The sequence below is a fragment of the Carettochelys insculpta genome, chromosome 5 (genome assembly GCF_033958435.1).
Source record: "Carettochelys insculpta isolate YL-2023 chromosome 5, ASM3395843v1, whole genome shotgun sequence".
Taxonomy (NCBI): domain Eukaryota; kingdom Metazoa; phylum Chordata; order Testudines; family Carettochelyidae; genus Carettochelys; species Carettochelys insculpta.
The window spans coordinates 50,213,973-50,221,495 of NC_134141.1; positions in this window are offsets into that span (position 1 = coordinate 50,213,973).

Genomic DNA, 7,523 nt, shown 5'->3' on the forward strand with positions numbered 1-7,523 from the left:
TGGCTCTGGATGGGACCACCTCCTCATTGGTGTCCACGAGGAGCAGGGAGGTCGCAGTGTCCATCCGCCAGGTGTTGTGGGGTGACCACCTCCCGCAGCCCCAGGATCCTATGCAGCTCCCCATAGTGGGGACAGTGAGCAGGCCATGGCCCTGATCAGCTGGCAGTGTCACAGGCTTTGCAGTAAGCCTGCCACAGTTCATTCAACTTTATCCATACACTTCCCCTGGTGTGGCTGGGGTGACCTTGGGTGGTGAGCCACTGGCCAGCCTGCCATAGGCTTCCGCATTTCGCTGCTGGGCACCAGTTTGTCAGACAACCTCCTCCCCCTCTCCCCCCAGTAGAGCAAGGAGGTCCTTCAGCTCCCCCTCAGTCCAGGAGGGGCCCCTCTTTGCATGTGTCTTGCCCGGGCATTGAGAAACCTCATCAGTGTTGTCCGGGGCCTCTGGGGGTTGAGGGGAGAGAGGGGTCCTCCCATGCTGCCATGGGGGCCAGAGGGTGCAGATGCTGGCTGGGACGTCAAGAAGGGACAGGCTGACAGGGAGCTCATGCTGCCCCCGCTTGTGGCATGCTCTCAGCTTCCTGCCTGGGGTTGCCACAGCCAGCTGGCAGGGACCACAGAGCTCTGCCTGGGCTGGCCAGAGTGTTTCCATTCTCCAGAGGGGAGAGGAGGGTGCCATCATGGCAGACCCTTTATTTCAAAGTAGTGAGTGCAGAGCATCTACACACACCCTACTTCGAAGTTAAACTGCTCCCAGGAATGGAGTAAGGATGTCAAAGTTAGCTTCCCTTTCTTCAAAGTTAACTGAAAGCGTGTGTAGACGCTCTGCAGGCTACTCCGAAGTAGCCCCTTACTTCAAAGTTAACTTAGAAGTAAGATCTTAGCGTAGATGCAGCCGATGTGTGGTAACAGAGCACTTTTGTGTCGAACACCTCTTCTGAAAATGAACACGAAAATGGACACTGAATTATGACACCTGGAACTTCGCTGTTAAAAAAAAGAAAAAGATCAAGTTCAAACTGTGCACTCAGAACTTAGTTTCATGGGAGTCACATTAGGGTTTTCCCACGCATTACTCATCACTTGCAAATATGAAGAACTAACGGGATCTGCTACACAGAGCTCATTCTCAACACACAGTTTTTGGCATGCATATGAAACAGGAGCAGCTGGATATACGTCCATAAATCCCCCAAGGATGATTCACAACCTCAGGCAACTGTCCCAGTTTTGCAAGCTGAAATCTGGCCACATAGCATGCGGTAACTGTTAAAATAATTATCAGAGCTGTATAGAGATGGTGCATTCTGAATTCAAACCTTTTGAAGAAAAACAGGAACAGATTTTTTAAAAAGCTTGGTTGGGATCTTTGTTTTGTAATTTCATAATTCTGAAATATCAGCTCTTTAAAATATATCGTGCTGCCTGCTAGCCTATTCTGAAAGAAGTTAGTGACCTAAAAAAACTACAAAACACCCAGAGCATTCCTGTTTGCAGATGCAAACTAAGGCCCTGATTCTGAAAACTGATCTGTGCAAGCAAATTTGTGCATAGAGGCCGAACCTTCAGCTTCAGCGGGTTTCAACGTAGACATAAGTGTCCATTTGTGCAGATCAGTTTGCAAGATTAGAACGTTAACAAGTGCAAAGGAAGCCAATGCTGTTAATTGGATAGCTAGGTTTGTATTGATTTAAAATGACTAAACGTGTACATATTAATCACTACTGTTTTCATATGCAAAGTAAAGCATGAGAGTACAACTACTAGAGATAAATGTACTAGAAACAATATATAATCAATCATGTTTAGAGTGTTCTTTTGAAGCACAGATATTGCATAAAACACTGATACAATTTTATTTGCATTATGGAAGTAATTGTATTGCTTCAAGGAGATTCCTTGTGTCAGGTGAATTAAGCAAGAGCTAGGGTCTAAACCCAAGAAATAAGGAACACCTGAAAATGTTCTCAATTTCAGAGGAAATTGTGACATCTTTCAGGGTCAAACCCTTGGCCAACAAATAACAGGCATCTGTACAGAGAAAAAAATACTTTGCAATGGAAAAGAATTTACATGTAAGGTTGGTTACATCTATTTGATAAACACAAATTTAATTAAAATCTTTCCTATACTTACGTGCATTTAGCAGATGAAATCCAATGGTTTTTCATTAAAACAACTTTTTAGGGCACTGGTTCATTCCTTATATTTTTCGGTTCTGTTCAATGGACTGATGGACCTTAGGATAAGTCTCTGAAGGGTTTACATCAGCCTTTGTAAACTTAAACCCAGGTCTTTATGACTGAAAATCTGTTTGAAAAAATTTGCAGTAGCAGCCAAAAGTTACTACCTCCCTTTGCACTATGAGGAGGGGAAATTGTAGTGAAAGTAATAGAGTTACATAGATACTCAAGTTCTATATATTTAAAACTTTGTATATATAATTGTTATTGTTGACTGATTGTTCTTTAGGTGTCATGGGTAGAGCTGGATCTCAGACAAGGAGGTGTAATGTCCTGTTTTAGTATAGCTGCCAAAATTTCGAACGGGCCATGCTAATGGCCAAATCAGAGAATACTAATGAGGCACTGAAATGAATATTCAGCACCTCATTAGCATGCTGTCGCCACGGCACTTTGAAAGTGCCACGTTTCAATCGCACGCAGCTCATCTACACTGGGCCCTTTTCAGAACAACCCCGTAAATGTCAAAATCCCCTTATTCCTATCAGCTGCGAACATTAAGCCACGAACATTATGCTTAAGACTGCAGGAGGGTTGGGAGGACTCTGACCCCTCCGTGGTTCCAGACAACCTGGTGGAGGAGGGGGAGCAGTCACCTCCCCCAGCAGCACCACAAGGGGCCTGCAGCAGGAGGCCACAGCGGTGGGCCGTCAAAGATGATGCCACCCATCACCAGGTGGAGGTAGTGGAGTAGCACCTCCCCATGGCCAAGTCACATCATGCTTGGTGGAGGGCTGCATGGGATGACCTGCGGGGCCACCTGTGGGAGGTGAGCACAGTCCTGCCTGCCTGCTCCTGCCCCCCCCTCACACTGAGCCCATACCATGCCTGCTCCTGCCCCCCTTGCCAAGCCCACCACCACTCTGGCCCTACTTCTGAGCCTACCCCTGCACCTCCAACACCTGTAGCCCTCACATTGAGCCCACCCCACCAGATGCCCCATAACTCTACCTTCCCATGCTGCCCACCCCTGCCCAGCACCACTGGGGACTAGGGATGAGAGGTGGGAGGGGATCCTGGGACTGACAGGGCTTGCAGCCACACTCCCCCATCCCATAGTAGCACCCACTCTCCTGTCTTCCAGTTGAGGTCCCTCCCCTAGACTGATGTCCCTCCCCTCCTTCTAAGTTGAGGTCCACCCTCAATTGTGCCTCCTTCTCCTTGCCCAGCTCCCATTGTACTCAGTTTGCCTCTGCTCCCTGCTGTAGGTATTTTTTGTCATGATATTGTTAAACACCACAAACTTCATAGTGATAGTTAGGTTTATGTTTGTACCATTCCTGTGTCCTCTGCTCTTGTTGGGGAGACAGTCGGGAGGTGGATGTGTGTGTGTGTGTGGAGGGTCATGATGGGAGATGGTGAGTGGTATATGTGTGCTGGGGCCTGCATGGCATGACTGTGGGTGGGGGTCACTAGGGCCCATGTGCAAAGGTCTCCTGGAAGGCCTCCTGAATGCAGACCCTATCCTGGTGTGCCTGGCTGCTTGGGGTGGGGGCTGGCTGTTCAAAGCTGAGGCTGGACTTCACCGCCCAACCCGGGGTGGGGGGATGCCTCACCCTTACCCTCCACAGTGTTGTGGAGGATGCAGCAGGCACACACCACCTGCAGGACATTCTGCAGGGCAACTTCCACATACATGAGGAAGCACTACCACCAGCGCTTCAGATGCCTGAAGGCCCGCTCCACCACACTGAAGCTTAGTTCAGGCAAGTATTAAAAAGATCCTGGGTGGGGTTGAGGTGGCCAGTATAGGTCAGCATTAACCTGGGCTGCAGATGGTAGGTGGCATCTGCCACCATGCAGAGGGACATGGTGATGTCCCCGATCTGGAGCTCCCACGGTGGGATGTATGTCCTGGTCTCCATGCGGCAGCCGCACTTGGAATTCCAGAATACCCGGGTTTTATGTGTCCAGCCCCTCCAGCCTGCATAAATGTCCATGAAGTGTCCCCTTGGGTCCACCAGCACCTGGAGCACTACCAAGTGGTAGCCTTTTCTGTTGACATAGGTGCTGATGCTGTGTTCTGGGGCATGGATTGGGATGTGCATCCCATCAGAGGAACTGAAGCAGTTCAGGCAGGCGAGCACTGCAAATTCCACGATGTCCAAATTCACATCCCCCACGCAGATGAACCTGTGCAGCAGCATCACATTGATGGCATGCATGACCTGCATGGGAGGGAGGTCGTGCGTTCTAGTGAGGGTATGCTGGCGTGTGCCCAGCCCCCTCCTCTGATTCTCCTCTCCCCGCCCCCGTCTGCTGCCAAGGGTCTCCCTTGCCAGGAAGCTTCCTTTCCCTCTCTGTGATGGGTGTACGACCTGATCATGCCTTTCCTCCATCAGGACAGCCACAATGGAGGCCTTGCTTACCCTGAATCAGTGCCCTACTGACTGATAACTGTTCAGGGTGCCCAGCTTCCAGATGGCAATGGCCCTCCTCTTTTTGAGGGGAAGGGCAGGCTGCATGAGGGTGTCCTGGTGTCTCAGGGTAGGGGCAAGCCAGTGGCAAAGCTCTTGGAAGGTGTGCTTGCTCATTCTAAAGTTCTGCACCCACCTGGCTTCTTCCCAGTCCCCAGCGCCAGCTGCTCCCACTAGTCCATGCTGCTGGGGTGGCTACAGAGGCCCTGAGGGCACTCAAGGAGGGGATGATGGCACAATCCTGGCTCAAGGGGCTCCAGAACCCTGTCGGGGGGGATCGCCCCCAGGAGGAGTTGGAGAATGGCAATGAGTCCCATGGTCAGGTGGCTAATCATGGCATTGAGGATGGCCAGTTTGACGAGGAGGAGCTGCTGCTGGAGGTCCATCAGGACAGGCTTCCAGGCACCATTGGGTCCATGCACAGGCTCTGTGGGGCTTGTGACAACTCTGCAGGCCTCAGAGAGTTCAGGGCAGGGGTGTTTGGGAGGGGTCCTTTAAGGGAGTGGCTATCTGTGAACACTGGAAGGGGTTGTCAGCCATGCGACCCCTATCCGCAGGTTTTCGTGCTCAGCTCTTTCAAAACACCACCTCTGAGCGGAACAATCTTTTGAAAGAGTTGATTGTGGGTGCCACCCGCTTTTTGTGTGTAGATGCCATCCAAAAGGTCCCCTTTTGAAAGCACACTCTAGTGTAGATGTAGCTATGTTGAACTGGAAGAATGCCAAAGTGGACTTGCAAATCTCCCAAAACATCCTCTGCAGTATTGTAAAGCAAGGTCAGCATTCAGATTCCTTCTTCAGTAAGGACCAAGCAATCACTCCTCTGAGTTGTTTGAAGTCTAGTCTCCCAACATACAGGATAAAGCTCCTTCAACACCTCCAGGATCCTCATGAGAAAACCCTAGTGGAAATTACCCAAAGATGGCATTGCATTTTTTCCAGCCAGATACATATCAACGTCAATCTGGTCAATCTGGTCTGGGTATGATTGATCAGATCGCCTAATGATGAAATAGATTTCTTGGATTTAAGCAGCTTTCAAACATATAACAGTTGTATTTAAATAAATGTCATGAAAGAAGAGAAAGCTTTATTTGTAGGTTATGCTTTAAGGAAAAGACCAGATAAAAAGAATGGACATAAAGCAGCTTCATCCATGGCCTTGAAGCCGAAGCGAATATGTACCAAAACCTGAGAGCAGTACAAAAAGACTACGTCTCTGTTTATCTTTGCTCCATAGATATGGCATTGCATTTGGCAGGTTTGATCCATTTACATATTTGCCCATTTGATAGCAGAAAATCCCATGTAGTTGTTACATACACAAAACAGTTGTATCTCAAAATGCGATTGCTGTTTTTTTACAATAATAATATCTCCAGTAACACAGGTAGCACTTCATGTTCAGGGTAAACAATAAGAGCGATTGTCTCACCAATCCGTGATGTTTATATTTACATATGACCGCAGAGGGGTGTTGCAGTTGCATAATAAATCCCACAGACCTCAGTGAGAATCAAGTCTTCCACTCCAACCCTGTGAAGCACCGACTGCTCTTGCTTATCATTGAACTTCAGGGTATTTAGAGCCTGTTAGAATTGGGCATATCTAGTGCAGGAAATGGTAATTTACACCTTATTACAAGTTAATTAAGGACACATATCTGCAATATGAATAGGCACTTATAAAATTGATACAGGTTGAACCTCTCAAGTCCAGCGCTCTCTGGTGCAGCACTACCTGCGGTTCAGATGGCAACTTATGGGTGTGGCCAAGTTTCCTTTGGTTTCATAAAGTTTGTTTGCGCTACCGTTCCTTGTTCTCAGTGTTCTGTGCTATTGTTTAGCTCTACTTAACCGTTAAATGTCTTCTACGAGCCCAGGAAGCAATTGAAGTGTTGGTAATGGTGCTAGACACTATTGATCTCCTGTGGTCTGGCAGATTCTCTAGTTTGGCACCAGTCAGGTACCAAGGGTGCCAGATTAGAAAGGTTCAACCTGTATGAACTCAAAAACCCCATACATAAATACTGATTCCTCATGCTCAGCAGCTATTTGTTAAGAACGAATAATATCAACTCAAAATATATTTCTTATTTTAAATAATAGGGTTTGGATTAAATCTGATACTGTGAATATAATGTATAGATATATAGATATGAATTATCTGTATTTGGCATAATGTGTTAGAAAGTGCCACAAAGGCCAAATTAGTTATTATGAATAAAAATTTAACTTAATGGATTTTGCTCATCTTTGGGAGAAAAAAACCCAACAACCTGAAGTTGTCTGAGAAAGATCAATACTATAAAATTAGAACCCACTGATTTTGCAAAGGAAGACTTTCAGTGTTGGCAATAGAAATGCTGACAGACCCATCCTAGCAAGTTTAATGATTCAGGAATGTGATGAAGTCATACCAAATGCCCCCAGTTCTTAAAAGTTTCATTCGCCAAAGAGAGAGGCGGCCAGATCTTCGGCTATAGTAAATTAATGTAACTCTATTTTCTTTAATTGATTCATGCTGATTTGCCGAGGAGCTGGTCAAGGGGTGTGCAGTGGCTCTTAAGCCATGTCTACACGTGCACGCTACTTCGAAGTAGCGGCACTAACTTCAAAATAGCGCCCGTCACGGCTACACGCGTTGGGCGCTATTTCGAAGTTAACTTCGACGTTAGGCGGCGAGACGTCGAAGTCGCTATCCTCATCAGGAGATGGGGATAGCGCCCTACTTCGACGTTGAACGTCGAAGTAGGGACCGTGTAGTCATTGCGCGTCCCACAACTTCGAAATAGCGGGGTCCGCCATGGCGGCCATCAGCTGAGGGGTTGAGAGATGCTCTCTCTCCAGCCCCTGCGGGGCTCT